The 19754-nt window shown below is 41.2% G+C and overlaps 1 long non-coding RNA gene across 1 annotated transcript; it reads left to right on the top strand.

The window, feature by feature from the left end:
- Positions 1-4799: 4799 nt before the first annotated feature.
- On the top strand, positions 4800-18790 carry LOC118604015. Its single transcript, XR_004951612.1, has 4 exons — positions 4800-5003; positions 8050-8233; positions 15435-15529; positions 18743-18790. It is a non-coding gene; the product is annotated as an uncharacterized LOC118604015 (long non-coding RNA).
- Positions 18791-19754: the final 964 nt, after the last annotated feature.

Below are 19754 nucleotides of genomic sequence, written 5' to 3'. Positions count from 1 at the left end.
ATAAGCCGCGTGCGCACATGTAAGGTGGTCGTGTTACAGTTGTTGCTGTTTTTAGGGGGCCCATCTTATCATTGGTATGAGCAACTTGAACATCAACATTGAGGTCCTTCCAAGACCATTTTCCAGACATATGGATGGCTAATGAATGGCAATTAGGGGAAATGAATTTCTCATTCCCACATCCCTCCAAACTGCTCTCTTGATATTTCCTCTCTTGCTGTTTCACAGTTGAAACTCTTGGTGAACCAAATTTTCTAAGAGGAAGGAGAGGTCTTGAGAGAAGTTGCATAATAATAGAGAGATTTAGTAGCTCGTATATGGAGTGAACTAGGAGGGGAAATTAGAGTAGAAGAGTTGAATTCTTTTCTGGTCCAGCCAGGGAAAAAAGCAAGCTGGGAGAAAGTGAAGTACTTTAAAATCTTGGTTGTTGTTGCTGTTGTATTTTTAAAATATGAAAAGGAAAAAGAGATAGGAAGAAAGGTAGATCACTGGCAATGGTTTAGGGGATTGGCCTAAAGAGCAGGTATGCACTAATACTACAAGGACAATTCCAGGGGGAGTCATTCACATCATAAGTCTATATGTGGCCCAGTTTCTATTGAGTCACTGCTATGGTAGGTAGCATGGTCTAGAGTGGCCTTTCCCAAAGTGTGTTCTAAGATTAACTAGATGTTCCCAAGTTTAATTCTCAAATAAAATGGTTCACTCCTCCATCCCACATACTGCAGAAAGGCCTATTTTCCACCCTACTATTTCAACAATTTCTGAAAAAAATGCTGTGTCCTCCAGTTACTCCTCTAATTCCTGGTCTAGCTGGCTTCTCACTCATCTCAACTGCTCTCAAAATTGCTGCAGCTGCTACCTTTCTCTCTGTTTTGGCTGATGTACGGAACTGTCCCTTCCTCTTTGATTCTCCAAAACACTATTAACTTGAGGTCAATGTATGGAATTCACTTAATTGTTTTCCTTCTTCTGTGACATTCTTTGTTCATGGCTTTTGCCAATATTTAGATTGAGCTAGTTATTCCTTTTTTGTTGAATTATAGGAGTTCTTTATATATTATGGATCCAGTCCTTTGTCAACTTTAGGCATTTCGAATATCTTCTCATTTACAGCTCATGTTTTCATTTTCCTTAAGGTTTGATTAACGTAGTTCTTAACTTAATATTGTCAAGATTCTCAATCTTTTTGAAAAAGTAAGCATTTTTGTGTGTGTGTGTGTCTTCTTTAACTAACCTTCCTTACCCTCAAGATTAGGAAGATTTTAACAGTATTGTCTTCTAAAAATTTTTAGTTTTGTTATTGATATTTAGTTCTTAGTCCAATGGAGATGATTTTTCTCTGTGGTTTGAGTTAGAAAAGAATTTCATTCCTCCGCATATAGTTTTGCAAGCTGTTTCCTAAACAGTCCCTCCTTTTTCCACTGATGACATGACAGCTTACCAATTCCACAAAAACAAAAACAACAAACCCTATTGGTAATTGTATCGATGTTGCATTGCATCTGTAGATTGATTTGGTGGGGGCTGGAGGGCAATGATCTCTTTAAGAAGTTTTTTCTTCCCAGCCTTTAACATGGGAATGTCTCTCTATTGATTTAGGTCTTCTTTAATGTTTTCCATTAAAAAAATCTTTTTTGATTTTGTGTGTTTGATCTCACAACAGAGAGAAATGTGTTTAAATTTCCTCTTAAAATATGTTAAAATCTCCTCTAAAATTTTCCTTTTTTCCCTTTCTTCCCTTTTTTGGGGGCCTGGGGGTGGTAGGTTGATAAGATATATCTTCTCCCACAGAAGGCAAGTATTTGAGCATGGTTCCATGGATGTTCGTCTCTCCTAGCCCTACAGAGCATCATGTTGACATTGTCTACAATTTTACTACTGTGTTATTATGTATAAACTTTCACTTATTTGACTATTTTCTCCAAAAGTCTTTTCAAGGAGAGTCTTTATTGGCAAACTGAGTATTTATATGCCTGAAAATATTATTATACCCTTATATTCGAGTGATAATTTTGTTGGATATAAAATTCTAGATTCGAGAATCTTTTCCTTAAACTCATTAGACATATTACTTCATTGTTTCCTTACCTCATTGTTGCCGTTGAGAAGTCTAACGTCTATCTGATTCTTGTTCCTTTTTGGGTGGTCTGCTCTCTAGAAGCCTTTAGAATTTTCTTTGTTTATGATATTTTATAATGTGGGGTAGATTTTCCCTTATACCTCTTGTTTGGTACACTGCGCTTCTTTCAATTTGAGGTCATTGTTTTTACTTCAAAAGCTTTCTATTTTTCTTTTTATTTTTCTCTACTTCTATAACTCCTTTTATCTAGACATTAACACTTCTATTTCTATCCTCCATACTGTTTGACTTTTCTATTTCTTTTTCTCTCCACACTGCTTACTGTGAGAATTCCTAACTTTGATCTTCCAATTTCGCAATTACTTCTTTAACTGTATCCATTCTAATAGATATGCCCAATCTATTATGTTTTTGCCTTTTACTTTCCTAACGGTGTATTTCAAAGAGAAAGTGTTTTTAATTTTGATGAAGTCTAATTTATTATTTTTTTCTTTAATGGCTTGTGTTATTTTGCATTCTACCTAGAAAAAGATATTTGCCCAATTTTCTATTATGTTATTTTTTCAACTACCTAGATTATGTTTTTCATATATAATCTTCCTAGCTTTTTATAATTTAAATCTTATTTTGTGTTATTCTCCTTCATCTCATTAGGTTAACTATCATCCTTATTTTATATTCTCAGTCTGCCGCTTCTAATATTTCTGATTCAAATGTTATGTGTTGCCATGTTCATTGATGTTCTTTTCAGATAGTTTTGTTCCTCAGATACCTAGTTAGTTTTGCCTGGTGAATTTATAAGTCACCCAAGGATTACCCACTACTCTCTCTTGGAATGTGTATTGGGTCAGAGAGAGGTAGAACTCTAGGATGGAGAGTCCTGGGCCCCCCAAATCCACAGTTAAGCATACCTGTTAATCCTGGGTATTTCCCTTGGTCAGGGTTTTAGGGACTGGCCTTTAGTCTCTTAGGGAGAAGCACTTTCTGGAGGAAACATCTCACTGGATTATCATCTACCAGACCTTGGGATGGGTGAGTGATGCCAGAGGCTAGTCAGGCCTCATCTGCTTTCCTAGCTCATTACCTAAACCAGACTTATGCTCGATGTTAGTCCATGGACACCTGTACTGAGGTCTGAAATATTCTTGCTCCTATTGAAGGGGTAAGGAGTGTTATCTCAGGTTATATGCAGGAAGAGGCAGGACCAGATTTTCAATAACTCTTCTCTAAACTACATAATTTTTCACCTATGAAAACAGACATTTCATATGGCACAATTGACACACATAGATATAGTTGTTTTGTTTGTGACAGTGGTAATAAAATGGAATTCTATTTTACACGTTACTCTTTTTCTAGCTTTTTTGGTTTAACAATGTTAACATAAGAAATGTTTAAACTTGTAGAGAATTTTCATAAGAGTTCATTTGAGCCAAACTGATGATGTAAGCTAAGGAGCAAAGTCTCAAAGTCTCCAGAGAATAACGGTTTTGCAGCTTCTTTTATGCATTTGAAATTAAGGAGGGGACATATGGAAGATTGGAGAAAACAAGATAAGGATTGGATTATAGGATAGTTAACAAGATTATGTGTTCTCTTGAGGGTTAATACCCTCTTGGAAGGGTATTGCCTCTGGCGTTTCAAAAGTGTGTTAACCTAGATGCACAAACTCAATGGACAGGGCTGGCTTAAAGCCTTTCATTAAGGAAGTTGTAGGCCTGGGGTGTGACTACCCACCATGACCTGCCCAGTTAGGAATTTATGGTCAGATTACCTTGTGAGATTGCTTTCTATAGAACCCTTTTTTTACTTATAATAATTATGATTTATATCACTTTTTGTTTCTTTATAACGCCTTATAAGCCTAAATCAAATGTTATTCACAAAGTATCCCAGTGCTGATAAAAAGTTTGCTTTATAGTGAAACTGTGGAAGGACAGAAGACAGGGCTGGGCACAAAAATAAATATGATGGTGAGATTAGGGCTGAGGGGGCAGAGAAAGGAGATTGACATTTCCCAGGGAAACCGACAGGTTAGCTGGCATCCCAGGTCATATCCATGTTCTCAAAACCACCCCACATTTCCTCTGACACCTAAAGCACCTACTATAAAGTACTTCTGCTCACATTACTGCTTGGCTCACTTATCTTGGGTACATGTGTGTTTAATCTGTTTTTGTCTATTGGCTCTTTGAGGGATTCATAGTTGTGCTCTATCCCTCGCATCTGCCCCCCACCCACCTCCTCTTACTCATATTCTTTGCCTCCTGTGTCTGGTACATAGAAGGCAGCACTCACTGGAGCAAACTAGAAATCTCTCCTCTCAAAAAGAGCTGGAGGTATGTGGTTAGTCTCTGGGCCGCAGATTCTAGTCTATCTAGATTTCTGAGTCTGCCTGTGAGGTCAGGGAATTCTTCTGGGGCAAGGACAGGGCGGATTGTCTTGAGATTGAAGCTTGGATCAGAACTATTGGATAGCGTCTAAAGTTTTGCACAAAGGAGAATTGACTTGTAGATCAGCTGGGAAGTTATTGTGATAGCCCTGATGCCCTGAGCCTCCAGCGGACTAGAACCCTGTGGGAGCACATAGCTGGCATTTTTTGCTTGAGATTAGGAAGTCTTTGCTTCCTCTGTGAAGAGGCTTGAATTCAATGGACTGTTGTGGTAGGAAGGAGTCTTTTTGTTTTTTTTTTTTTTTTTGAAAAAATGAAACAGATTTGGCTCCAGTTGTTACAAGGTGGTGGGCAGATGAGCTCTCTCTCTGTTGGTGGAAAGCCAGTTTAAGAGCATGTGGTCACATTTTCGTCTGACATCATCAAGAACATAGAGAGGCGATTCTAGCCTCCGAGGAGTGAGCTTTTATCTCTCTGTGACTCTCCAAAGCCATCTTTACAGCAAGAAATGTCACAGCCTCAGTCATAGTAAGTTTCTTTTGATGATTTGATTTGGTTGATTAGGTTCCCTGTTATCACTCAAGGGCTGATGTCATTTCCAGATGTGGTGTCTCCAAGAGCCTTCCCAGACCTGGGGAACACTGACTGATTGTGAGATGAGGAGGCTGAGAGGCATGTTCCTGTGTTGCATTTCTTCGGTCTTCGGTCTGGCAGTCTCAGAAATGGGCTAATCACCTCTTTGACCTCTTCTTTGTGTTGAGAGGGGATGGTGGGAGAGCATGAGAATACAAATTTGAGTGAGAATTTAAGCTGCTCTTTTATACTTTGCCTCATTGTGTTTTCTCTGAGTTGAGTCTTTTTTTTTTTTTTTTTTTAAGCATGTTCTTTGGAGTAGAACTTGTCTAAGGTTGACTTTAGTTTTTCAATCGAAGAAGAAATTGAATATTGCCCGATTGCAGGTAGACTAAGGAGGGTAGACTGAGATTAGTTATGCAGAAAGGTCGAAAAAATGTGTGCATAAACATACAGTCTGTTGGATGACACAAGAAACATGTTCTGAGGGTTATTTCCTTCAGGAGCTAAGCAGATCTTGTGTTGTGAAGTAGTTAATACAGATGAAAAGCATTGACAGTTTAAATAGAGTCTAACAAAATATCTTCCTCACCAGCCAAACCTTGAAGGCAGGACTTAATAGAAACCATGTAGGAGAGGTGTCAGTTAGCCAGGGAGGCTTGGGTCAAAGTTAGGATCAGATCCTTGTGACCTTGACTTAACTTTCTTCAGAGTGTGAACTAATCTGCAAAGCTGCCCGCATATCAGCAGGCTCAGCTGAAGGGCACATGTGCTTGAAGTTTCTATGATGTTCACCTTGCTTTAAAAAAGGCATTTAAAAATCCAGGGTCTTCTCTTATACTTTGGTCGGTCAGTGATTGTCTCTTCATGAGGAACTGCAGATAAGTGTGATTGTCACCCTTGGGAGGCTGTGGGGAAGGAGGAAGATTTTCTTCAAGAATCCTGAGAACCAAGGCCAATGGAAGGAAATCAGAGGAAAGCAGATTTCTTAGACATAACCAGCCAACACTGGAAAAGGCTGCTTTGAAGGGCAAGGTACTACCTACTGGGTCTAGTTTTCGATGCGGGAGGGAGTGGAATATCATGTGCTTAGTTCCTTTCAACGCTTATAGAATATGCTTTTAGCTCCTAGAGTCTCAACCCTTGAGCAATTAATCTCTGAATCGCTAAAATCATTGTATTTTTTGAAATATTTTTTATTACTTATGACTACAGCACCTGGTCCTCCTAGATTGTCTCTCATCCAAGTGCTCACCAGGCCTGACACTGCTTAGCGTCCAAGATCAGACATTGGGCTTGTTCAGGGTGGCATAGCCATAGACCAGGGACTGTGACTCCACTGGGGCACAAATCCAGGACCTTCTGCTTGTAAAGCAGATGTGTTAACCACTACATTATGGAACCACATCCCTAAAATCATTGTATTTTATCCCCCATCCCGTCAAATAACTTGTCCCATGTCCCTCTACAAATGCAGGCCCCTATTAGGTCTTTTCTCAGAAAGTCATTTATGAATTTCTCTTCCATATGGAGAACAAGAGAGAATGAGAGAACACTGGGATCTTTTTTATTATATTTTTGATGAGTGAATCCACTTGACTATAAGAATCTAGAATATGTTTCTCAACTTTAGCTGGTTGCAGAATGTTCAGGAGGGCTTGATAAGCCCAGATTGTTGGCTTCACCCCAAAGTTTGCAGTTCGGTAGGTCTAGGGTGGGGCCTGAGAATGTGCCTTGGTAACAAGTTCCCAGGTAATGTTGTTGCCACTGTCAGGGACCACTTTGAGAACCGTTGCCTGGAGGATAGAGACTCAAGCCAGCCCACTCTCAGTATGGCCCAAATTACTGGAGGGGGCAAATTAATAAATGTTAGGGCACATCCTCCTCATTTCCTACTACTTCCTCCTCTTTTATCCAGGCTCATTTGTCCCTGCCTTAGGGGCCTCCAAAGAAAACACTGACTCAGAACAATGCATTCCAGATCCAAAGTCACTTCCTCTGGGAAGCCTTCCATGAAGCCCCAGGATTAGATGTCATGGCTCCCTATACTTCATGATAATTATCACACACTATTCAGTTCATAATTGTTAATTCATGTAATTTCTGAATTCATATCTCTCTCCCCGAGAGACTGTAAGCTCCACGAGGGCAGGATTTAAGAACAGTGAAAAAGAGATGAGGTGGTTGGGTGGGGGAACGGTGGTGAGTCACCCCCAGGACTGTGGAAGAGAGTGGAAGAACAGGGATTTTTGTCCTTAGGGAAGTACCTCAGGAAGTGGGGAGGAAGAAAGGAGGTGGCCAGGAACATTCACTGGGACTTTTGGCTCGGGTCTACCCCAGCTGTCTAGCAACTTCCCTATTTTTTTCTACCAACTTGGGCATTTCATTTCTCTAGACTATAAAACCTGAGTTGGTGTTACTAGCTCTGAGCTACTTGCTAACTCTAAGCCTCAGCTACTGCACCCATAAAATAAAGGGCTAAAGCCACAGGATGGGAGAGAACCGAGTTCAAAACCTGACTCTGCTACTGCTGCATTTCCATGAGCATGTGACTTGGCTTTGCTAAACTTTGGCCTCCCTGGGCATAAGGAAATGGTTTCCACTTTCTGACGTTGGGAATCTTCTGGAGCCCATGCGAGAGAATATTTTAGTACAGTGCCTGGCACACATGAGGGCTCAATGCACATGAGCTAACATTGTCATCATCATCTTTCTTACCCTCTTCACCATTGTCACCATACCTGTCCTGCCCCCAATCCAAAGTTTCTGCGAGGTGCCAGTGGACAAAGAACTTCATAACACCAAAGCAGTGTCTGAATTCAAGGGCATCCAAGTGCCCCACACCTGCCAACAAAATTGCAGTAACATACTCTCTTCTGGGAACTCGAGACCTGTGCCCTTCCTTCACAGGATGCTAATGCAGGCTCTACCCTTTCCAGTCCTTTGGTGGCTCTTTATATAGGAAAAAAAAAATGCACCTTTTGTCCCTTTCTGTTCTCAGGACTCCAACTAACCAACTGAAGAATTGTTACTCAGAGCATTGTTCCTGAGGAAGAAAAGACCCAACACCCACCAACATCTACTTTGTGCCAAGAATCTACAGTTGAGTTGCAAGGATAGCACATTGGGAAAATGAGAGTGAGACCAAGTAAGGAGCCAGCAGAGGTGTCTCAAGTCATCTCAAGGTAAGTGAGTGGGTGGCTAAGCCACAGTGATATTCCTCTTCCCTGAGGCAGCCCCCCTGGCCTTTTGCATGAGGTAGCTTCTTGCCCTCTGTAAAAGAAAATGAATAAAGAGAAACCCAAGTCACATGATCTCAAAAGGTGGATCCTGGAGTTTAAACCCACTTTCTTTACTGACGAGGCCTGGAGATGAACACTTTCCCAGGGTTACATGGTGATTTGGAATTGGACAAAGACTCACTCCAGTTAGGTCCTTTTAATCTAATCTAATCTAATCTAATCTAATCTAATCTAATTTTATTTTATGAATAGTTTCAAGTGTACAGTACATTGGTTAGACGATTTCCCCGATTACTCTTTCTCTCCTTTGGCTCTACATCTAGCCACCAATTAGGTCTTTTGTTTAAAGCAACTAGGCTACTGTTTAGTATGATTTATTTTTAAAGGCAAATTTTGTGCTGGTGTTTATCATAGTTCAATAAGTTATAAAGGCCTCTTTTCTCTGATTATTTATTTGCCCTTCTCTATTAACCTTGGTGTCCGAATTGATGCTATGCTGTTGGGTGAGGGAGTAGTACAGAGATTGAGAGTACAGGAGCTGGAGCCAGCCTGATTTCAAATCTCAGCTTTGCTACTTGCCAGCTGTATGACTTTGGAAAGTTACTTGACCTCTCTGAGTGTCAGTTTCTTTATCCATAATATGAGATGATATTACTTATGGAGACGTTCTTATAAATTAATGTCTTGAGTTTTAGTAGTGCCTGACAAATAATAAGCACTTGATAAATGCCAGTTATAATTACCTCCAAGTAAGTTGCTTAAGGCATGGTCTCCAACGTTTTTGGCAGCAGGGACTGGTGCTTCTATGAGAATCTAATAATGCCAGATGATCTGAAGTGGAGCTGAGGTGGTGATGCTAGCCTTGGGGAGTGGCTGCAAATACAGACGAAGCTTTGCTTGCCCACCTGCTGCTCACCTCCTGCTGTGTGGTCTGGTTCCTAATGGGCCACAGACCAGTACTGGTCTATGGCCCAGGGGTTGGGGACCCCTGGCTTAAAGGAAAGATTGGAAGTCGATTGATTAGGGAGTGCATGCTCTCTGAAAAAGGCATTAAACCAATACAAATAAAGCATAGCTGGAAATGAACAAGGAGTCCAGCCATTAGCAGATGCAAATGAATTTTGAATATTTCTGTTATTAAAATGCTGGAAATCAGGATCTCTAAATTTAGGTAAATGACATGAGAAATGAAGTATCTATTTTGAAATTGTGTTACGATGGTGCCTGTGCCAGCTTTTGGGGAAAAGACAGCACTTGGTTTATACAGATGCTTTAGATTTGGAGGAGAGAGTTCTAGAGAGATCTGTGTGAGTTCCAGAGAGAGGACCAATGGGCTCCCAGGGTAATGGAGTGACAGGAGAATGCAAGCTCCCAACATGAAGTAGGGTGTGCATACAAAATGGAACTGTGGCAGGCCAGTGGAAACGCCACCAATTTCTATATAAATTCTAGACCAAGCAGTTTTTTGAGAAAAAGCAAAGCTGCTGTAAATGACCTTCAAAGTGCTCTGGATCAGTCTGGAGGGCTCCTTATTCCCCTCTAGTTCTGTCTCCTGGGTAACGGCAGATAGTGAGCTACAGAAGAAGGGGTGATAGCTCAATCTTCTCTTGTTATGTAACGAATCCATGGGGACTTTAAGAAATAAGTGCCAATGGGAAAGTTGTAAAATGTATTCTCTGTAAGGTTGCTTTGGTGATCCAGAATAGTGTTTGAACTATACTCGGGAAGCTGGCTGGGTATCAGAAAAGAAGGCATGAATGCATGTGGACTTTGTTGATGAACCGCTTTGAATACTAGTGAGTAGCTGGGCATCTATAGTCTCTCCTTGAAGAGGCAGCATGTGGTTCACCCCACTCCAGCATTCTGGAGCTGAGGCTCTAGAAGGAATGGATAACATTACGCAGACTCTGGAGGAGAGACAGCATGTGCAGTGGGGAAAAAAATGGACTCTGGAGTCCATAAGATCTGAGCCCATGCTTGTCTACCCATGTCCTGCTGTGTGACCTTGGGCAAGCTCCAGTACCACTCTGAATGTCAGCATCTCATCTATAAAATAGGATCATAGTATCCCCTTTGTAATGGTGTTACCAGGATAGAATGAGAAAATATACAAGAAACTCAATGCACAGTTAGTGCTCTGTCACTGTAGCTCTTAGTTCTTGTGGCATTATTAATGATTAGTGTGCAACAAAGTCTCATTACTGCCAGATTCCATTCAGGTCATGCTAATAGCTCCCTTCAGGGATAAAAGTAGCTGTGTGTGATCTTCACAATGATCCTGGGAGGCAGAAAGGAGAGTGATTGTTCTCAGGTGACACTGAGGCTTGGCGAGGTTAAGCATCATTCCTGAGAACATCTAGGTAACAAGTGGTGGACCAGGGGCCTAGATGGAATACTACTCAGACAAAAAAAAAAAAAAAGAAAAGAAAAGAAAGAAAATCTTGCCATTTAAAACATGGATGAATCTTGAGAGTATTAAGCTAAGTGAAATAAGTCAGGAGAAAGACAAATACCATATGATTTCATTTATGTGGAATCTGAAAAGAAAAAGTGAGAAACAAACTCATAGATATAATGAACAAATTAGTGGTTACAAGAGAAAAGGGGGGGCCAAATGGATGAGGGGATCACTTCTGTGGTAATGGATGGTGACTAGACTTTTGGTGGTGATCACTTTGTAGTGTATACAGATGTCAAATTATAATGTCGTACACCTGAAACTTATATAAGGTTTTATATCAATTTCACTTAAGTAAAAAAAAAAAAAAAAGGATGAAAGAAAGAAAAAGAAAGAAAGAAAAGGGCTAGTTATGAATAACAAGACACTTCTTTCGCCTTTATCACACTGGAATTATTTTAGGAACTGGAGCTATGTAAGGACAAAATAATAATATAATATAATATAATACATATAGATATATAACAATGATAATGTAAAGATTCTCTCATTGCTCTTGTCACTTAACAAATCACAAGGATTTTAGAAGCTGTGTGCTAGGAATGGGAACAAAGACCAAATATATATTTTTCATTATAAATCATAGTGTCACAGTGGTTCCACAGATCTGAGCCAGGCACAGCTGGTCTCAGGCTCACTTCTGCATCTCTGTCAGCTCCCTGGATGGCTGGGGGCTGGCTGGCCTAAGATGTTCAGCTGAGAGGCTCATTTTGGACCCATTGTACTTCTTATCATCCAGCAGGCTATCTGGGACTTCTTCCCATGGCAGCAGTGGCAGAGGTCCCAAGAGCAGCAAGAGAGAGTAAGTCCCCCATGCATAAGCACTTTTCTAGTTTTTTCTTGTGACACGTTTGCTGTCGTCCAAATGGCCAAAGCAAGTCACTGGCCAAACCCAGGTCGTTGTGGGTAGGAACTCCCAAGGGAATAGTTACAGAGAGGCATGTCCACAGTTGCAACTTCTACCATGTGTACAGTGAGCAGAACAGAAGGTGAATGCCAGGGCTCCAATCTTTATCCAACCCAAGATTCTGGGCCATGAGCCAATGGCTGGTGTTCTTACTCTGACAAGCCTTCTTGGGTTCCCAAACATATACAGCTCATAATGTAGTTCCCCAATCTTCTCCCATCACAATGCACTATATTGTTCTTTAATTGTTTTAAGCTCTACAAGGTACTATGTCTGTCTTAGGACTCCTAACATCTAATACTGAGATTGGCACACAGTTGGTACCAAATAAATACTTGTTGAATGGACATTTACATAAGTCCTCCTTTGAGAATTACAGAGGTTTTTTTTTATGTTTCCTAATGAGGCTTTATTTAGCAGCCTGATACCCTCACCTGAGCTTCTCAGGGTTAGAATCATCTCTTACTCACTATCAGTTGATAAGTGTAGATAAATTAAAACACAGCTCTAATAATACTAGTAGCTGTTTATTTAGTACCTATAGTTGTCACTTATTAAGTACTTACTATATGCCAGGATCTTAATCTGTATTACTTAATCTGCAACACCCATCAGCTGTTTTCCAAGATTCTATTAAACCTTCAGATTCAAAGACTGCTGCAGGCCGCATTTGGCCCCAGTCTGCCTGCAAGGCTCTAAGATGGGAACCACCGATTGGTAGCAAGGTGATGTCCACTACTCCTTTTCTGAGGGAGTCAGTACAAAAGTCCACACACGGAGCGGGTCAGGTGGGAGGTGTCTCACTGGGCAGGTGCAGAATTATGTATATACATTTATGGTTCCACATATATGCAATGTCCAGAATAGGTAAATCCATAGTGAAATAAAGTAGATAAGGGAGTGGAAGGAGGAGCAAGTGGGGAAATGACTGTTGATAGGTACAGGGTTTCTTTTGGGGGGTGATGAAAATGTTTTGGAATTAGATAGTAGAGATGGTTGCACAACCTTATGAATAAACTAAAAACCACTGAATTATATGCATACTTTAAAAGGTGACTCTTTTGGTATGTGAATTATAGCTTGATTTAAAAATATACTAATTATAGCTTGATTTAGTAATATACTAAAATAATGTATACATTATAAAGAATAGCTAACAAAAGTTACAGGGTGAGAATTTAAGAAGTCATAAATAAAACTTCTGATACTGTCTTCCCTCCAACAAAATGCACTTCTTGTGGACCAGCCACTGTTTTAAACCATCTCTGAATAGGTTATACCTTCAATTAGCAACTATGGCACTTCATAAGAGCCCTTTTTGCTTTCACAATTGTTTGGAATTTCAGTAAATCAGTAATCAGTCAACAATAATAATTGTTAGGAAACATACGTTGAGTACTCACCAGGTGGCAAGCACTATTCTAAGTGTTCTGTTTACATTCACACACCTCATATTCCTATATGGCTCTACTGTGTTATTGTTATTATCCCCATTTTACAGTTGAGGAAACTGAAGTTGCAGTTTACGTAACTTTTCAGAGTCAAAGCTATTCTGTGGCTGAGTTGGGATTCAAACTAAGCAGCTGGAGGCTATGTTCAAGGCCTGTGTTGACCTCTAGGCTACTATGTCCCTGCACCCTGGGAGATTTTCCTCTGATTGCAGAGGGTGTGAGATTACAAGTAAATGGAAGACCAGAACCGATATTTATAAGTTCTCTGAAGGATATATAACAGCCAAGTTCTGTGTCTTTCAGAACCCCTTGGAATGAAAAGGTTACGTGTGAGCTTTAAATCAAATTTTGTTTATGTAAACAAATAACAAAACCCCCTGAAAATTTTGTTTATGCCTTTGAGCTGGACCAGAGAGGGTTTGGGATGTTAGGGGTGACAGGTATCCTGCCAAGACCAACTGGTGGAATTCACCCAGCCCGGGCTATTGGGATTCTGTGGCTGGGTGCCCAGCATTATGCCAGTGTTAGAAGGCTGGATTCTTGGCTTACTCTCTTAGAGCTGAAAAGTCCTTAAACACTAGGGAGGATTTGCTGCAACACACTAATTGTTAGGCAAATCACATAACATCTGTGAGCTGCTCAGGATATGGTAGAGACTTAATAAAATTCCAATGAATTTTGACATAAGATATCTGACATTTATTGAATAGGGACTCTTGAGTTAGCTTTTCTATATATGAATTATAGTCTCTATCCAGTATAATCAGTAAAATTAATAGGATCTAAATTTATTGACATGAAAAGATTTTTATAATATAGTATTCCATAGATAATTTGTAGATTTTAAAAGAAAAAAATTTAAAAGTACATTTAGAAAGAGCACGGTTCCATTTTTGCATTATCTGGAGAAAAATATCAGGAAGGATTATATATACCAAAATGTTAACAGACCTTACTTCTACGATCGTAAAGGTGATTTTAATTTTTAAATTATGAGCCTGTATTTTCTGACTTCTTTGGTAATAAGTTCACATTGCTTTTATAATTAGAAAAGAAATTTTTAACAAGCCTAGTCCTGTCTGATCTTAGAAGCTAAGCAGTGCCGGGCCTAGTTAGTACTTGGATGGGAGACCACCTAAGACCAGGTGCTGTAGGCATAAAAAATAAAAAAATAATAAAGGATTGTAAACTGACAAGGTCCTTGCAATCTGTGAGGTCAACCAAGGGTTTGCCTTGCCTAAAAAGAAATAAAAATAAAAATAATTTTAAAAAAGAAAAGACGTTTTTACTCAGAGAGCCTCCCTATCCTGTTTCAATTAGGTGGAAAGAATGACTCTGTGACGAAGATCATACCTCTGAAATTTTGGCCTTCCGAAACTGTCTTGGCTAATGTCTACTTTTTTGGAATTTTTACGAGAGTTTAGTTGAGCCAAACTGACAGCATATACCAGGGAGCAAGGTCTCAAATGCTCCAAGGAATAACAGTTTTGCAGCTTCTTTTATGCATTCGAAATTAAGGAGGGAACATATGGAGGACTGGAGAAAGCAAGATAAGGATTGGATTACAGGATAGTCAACAAGATTGTGTGCTCTGTGAGGGTTAATGCTCCCTGGAGGAGTATTGCTTCTGGTATTTCAAAGGTGCCTTAATCTAGATGCACAAGAACAATGGACAGGGCTGGTTTAAAATCTTTCACTAAGGAAGTTGTAGGCCTGGGGCTGGACTACCTGGCCTTGACCTGCCCTGTTAGGAATTTATGATCAGATAACCTAATTTCCATTTCTATTTGATTTCCTCCCCAAAGTACTACCCCTTTTTAGACATCATTTTAAGCAGAGGAGGCTTTAGTGGGTAATGAGGCACCACCTTCAGACAGGCTCCAGGGAATTTCTTCAACAATAATGTCCTAGTGTGCTCCCCATCCACGTGATCATCTATCAACTACTAATTTGTACTTCTTTAACCCTTCACCTCATTCTCTAGGGAATGCAGTTAGCATTAACAGAATGGCTAGATGGAGATCCAGAAGAGAGAAAGAGCAATTAGGGGGATTGTTTATTAAACTATATAGATGTCTAACCAATGTACTGTATACTTGAAACTAATAAAATTAAATTAAATTAAATAAAAAAGAGTAATGTCTTGCTAGAAACCTTGAAACCTCATGACATTTTACTTGAGATTACAGATCCTTCTGGAAACAGGGGTCTCCTCTACTCCCCACCCGTGGTCCTCAGTATCTGGTGTTCAGGCTCCCAATGGGTGAAGATATGAGCGAGGCTGATGAAGCCCTGACACTGCCTCCTCTGGGCTTTGCTTTCCTCCAGGATTCCCAGCCCCTGCTGCTGAAAACAGAGAGAAGAAAGGACCCAGGCACAGCAGTCGTACTCCCACCATGGGGCAGACCTGCCAGCGAGCATGCGTAAGATCTCCCCTAGCTTTTCTCTGACTTCTTATTGTCACAAGCGCCATGGCCTGCTCAGCCTACTCTTTCTCATCGGGGAGCTATGTTGGGGTCAGTTTTACAGGAGAAAAACCCCAGACCAAGAGCATAACAGGGACACGTTATGGGACAAGGCAGGAGGTGTCCCTCAGATTTGGCCTCTAACTCTCTGTGCAGGTTAATTCTTACCTACACCAGTTAGGTCCTGACCAAGGGGAACCCAAGAGATCGGTCACATAACCCCTCTGGTTAGTCACTTCTTAGAGGATTTTGCGGTGAAGGCACGAATGTGTGCTGAACACAGGAGTGCGCCTTTTCCTTTCTAAAGAAGCCTTGGCCAGATTTTATGTTGCTATGAAAAAGCAGAGCTCATTCCTGCCTTTTAGAGAGAATTTTGCTTCTCTTCTGGCTGTTGAACAAACCCTGGAAAATGTTTATAGAATAAATTATATTTTCCTGAGTAGCTGGCTCATTTTAAATTAACCTGTGCTGCAGATGGCCTGTCTGGAGCAAGAATTACAGTCGCTCCCTTTTTATAGTTTGGGAAATTGAGGCGCAGTGCGTTTAAGCACAATGACAAACACAGGGCTAGGATTTATGGATTGCCTTGAGGACAGAACTCAGAGCAACATCTCAATCATTGCTATGGTCTGGCCTGTTTGCCTTGTGAGGACATTTTTCTGGTCAGTCCTTGGGTTGTTCCCAATTAGCATCTGAAAGTGGGGAGGAGGAGTTCAAGCTCAAGGAGCTGCTGTTGCCCACAGGTGAGAAGCCTGGGCACACCTAGGGCAACAGGCAACTTTCCCTCATTTTAAAAGGCCTCTGCATCATCTCTCAGAAAGGCTTTGCAAAGTCCAGCCCAGATGCATCCTTCCTACTCTGCAGGGCTTTGACAAAATTGCATTTGATCTTGTTTCTAACTTGCCCAAACGGGAGCTCAGTGTTAGTCTCATTTGCAGAATCTGAGGCTCTTGTTTGGGTTACGGTGGAGAGTGAAGGCCACTAAATACATAAACCTGAAGACTCTCTGGCCCCTGAATCACCTATGCCTCTTCTTTCTCTTCTCCTCCTTTACTCATGAGGGTGAAAAATTTTGCCAGCTCTGGGAAATGAACAGCACCTCTAAACCAGTTTTGTTTGAGATGTCCTTACCATCTCTTATGGTCCCCACTGCCCCCTTTCTGTGTCCTTGCCTGCTCCTGCCAAGCTTTGCCAGCCCCAGGCAAAATGCCACTGAGAGTTTAAGGCAGGCCAGACTAGCCTTGGAGAGGTGGCACCAAGCAGTCAGTGTCACAGGCGCCAGGTGGCAGTCAGCAGGCTCAAGTACTTGGAGTTCAGTGTCAACCTGTGGGCCTAGAGCTGGTACTACAGAATCCAGAGAGGGGAACACAGGCTCTTGGATCTCAGATACAAGGTGGAAACCCAGGAGTTGGAAATTGGTTTGACCTCACAAATAGCCCAGGGTAGGTTGCAGTATTGCCCTGTGCCTCTATACATCCATGATCTTCACTGTAGCTACTGCCATTTAACGAGCAATGACTCTGTGCCAGCCACTCTACTTTATACGATTTTCTTTAGTTTTTCACGAAAGCCTAAAAAGTAGGTATATTCCCATTTTACAGATGGGGAAACTGAGGCTTAGAGAAGTTAAATTACTTGCCCAAGTTTGCACAGCTGATCAGTGGCAGATCCAAGACATAAATTGGGTCTGACTCCAAAACTGTGCAACTCCAACCACAACTTCCTAAGGGCAGTTATATTTTGAACTGTTTCATAATTAGAAATGTTATGCTCTGGATATTGAATTCCCACTCTTAATCTAAGAAAGGGCCCCAAATTGTATGGTTCATTTAGCTCCTTTGTCCTTGGCTTCTTGGCTCTTCCGAATACCAGATAGTGTTCTTCACTACTGCCTTACTTTTAATTTACATGTAGGCCTGTAAATATCTGCAAGGCTTCATTAGAACCCTTTCGGCAGGACGTTTGCTCTTATGGGAATATCAATATAAGGCCTAGACTATTTGGGCCTTGGGCATGTAAACAACTTGCCCAGATTGTCCCCGTCACTTGGACTGTTTATAGGATGCATTTTTCTGCTTCCCTGGTTCCCTAGGACCATTGTTTCTATGGAGATTCTTTGATTTGGGGCCTACTCAGAAGAGAGTATAGTTTCTCAGTTCATGAACAGCAAATATTTATTGAGCACCTACCCTGTGTAAGGAAGGACAAGAAGTGCTAAAAAGATGGTCCCTGCCCTTCAGGGAGGAGACATAGATTATCTCTGATTTTTACAGGTACTGCTGGCTGTGCATCTGTAGGCTGGTATGCAACCTTTCAGAAACCTCAGTCTCTTTTTTTTATAAAGTAGAAGTGCCTCTGGTACTGTCACTCTGGGTTTCAACCTTTCTCACCCATCAGGGGTGGTGGTTGCAAGAATGCCAAGAGCAGCAGGAGAGGGCAAACGCAAGCTTTGCCAAAGGAAGTCACATAGCCAACCCCAGAATCACTTTGATTGGATTACATGAGAGCATGGTGGCTGCTTTTGCAAAAAAAAATTTACTACACACTTCTTATCTCTTCAGCTGCCATCATGAGGAAATCCACATGGGCCTCTTTCTTGATTGGCAGCAGCTTCAAAATCTGTGAGGCATGGGAAATGATGAAAGGGCAGGATGCTGATTCACCTCTTTCCAGACCCCAGCAAGAGCTGGTTGCTGCTTGACGGCCACGTTCCCTCGATACTCATCTGGGAGGCATTGCATCTTGTAATCTTGGAGACATATGTGGCCAATGGTTCAGCAGGGACAGATCCCTATATTCCCATACCTCCCCTATACTCCTCTCTAGCAGCTCAGCCAGTGCTTTTGTTATCGACATATCCATATTCTCTAGTGGATTATGGCTCCCCGAGAGCAGAGTCACTTGTTTTCATCTTCGAATCTCCACCTCCTCGCACAGTGCCTGTCACATATTAAGTACTTAATAAATGTTTATGTGAATAAATTCATTTCTAATCTCTGCTGCATTTCATCCAGAGAATCGTTAATTGTGTTAAAATTTGCTTAGTTATTTCAAGGTTGCCTATAATTACTTTTGCTTTCTGAGCATAATTGATGAGTTATAAGCATCAATATGTTGTGAATGCAAGTTCTAATATACCTTTGTAACATGTTATCTTATCCTGTATTTGAGGAGGAAGCATGTGAAAAGCCAATCCAGCCCCCGCTTACTAAAGCTAAGGTAAGAAACCTAAATATTCTATTTCCCTTTGTACCATTTTCTGTAAAAGAGAGATATGATGTGGCAATGCCCTGTGGGACTTCTGACCATGGTTTTCGTGAGCCAAGCAGCTCGCAGTGCATTCCCAGGGTGAGGAAGAGTGCTAACTGTAAACTGCTCACTATTGGGTCCTGCCCACCGCACAGGGCAGGTGCTTTCTGAGGGGACCATGGTTATGAGGCTTCCTTCTTAGCACTCTCTGGGAAGCAAAATGCTAAGTTTCAGAACTAACCACAAGGTCCTCCTGCTTTGGAGCTGCATGGCATACTGACTATGGAAGAGACTCTGGGAGAGGGAATGGGATAGTCTTTCCCCTTTTTTCCAATGTGCAGAATCAGGCATGCCAGGAACTTGGCATCCATCCCTCTGCACTTGAACATGGATGAGTTTCAGGTGCTTTCTATTGACATATTCCATATGGTCTCAAATTAGAGCATTTTCTTTGCTATTTGTGATGGCCTCTCACCCTCTCCCCTATTCCCCAAGTTGGTACCTTTAAAATTACAATAGTGTGGATCTGAGGCAGGTCGCTTCATGAGAAAGTGGTGAGGCAGAGCCTTGAAGAGCCAACTTGCTGGTAAAGTACAGTAGCTTGTGATTTCTCCTGAACCTAGGTGCCTTACCTGGTTCCAGGTGAGGCCTGAGCCTGTGTCTGGATTCATAGCCATCTCTACCCTGCTCCTCATTGCACTGACTGAGCAGCTATACTCTTGTTCTTTCAAGAATGAATTCGACAGAGGCTTTGGCTTCTGAGGACTTATGGCTGAGAAGTGAAACTCAACATACCAAGAAAAAAAGTTACAACATAGGTTGACATGTGCCTCAAGAGTCAGATGAGGGAGAGATCAATCCTGTCTTGTGGTGATAAGGAAGATTGGATAGAGGTAGTGAGATTTGCAGAGGGTCTTGAAGCAGAAGAAGGAAT

This window comes from Rousettus aegyptiacus, unplaced genomic scaffold (assembly GCF_014176215.1).
Source record: "Rousettus aegyptiacus isolate mRouAeg1 unplaced genomic scaffold, mRouAeg1.p scaffold_m13_p_6, whole genome shotgun sequence".
NCBI lineage: Eukaryota > Metazoa > Chordata > Mammalia > Chiroptera > Pteropodidae > Rousettus > Rousettus aegyptiacus.
This window is presented reverse-complemented; position numbering and strand designations above follow the sequence as displayed.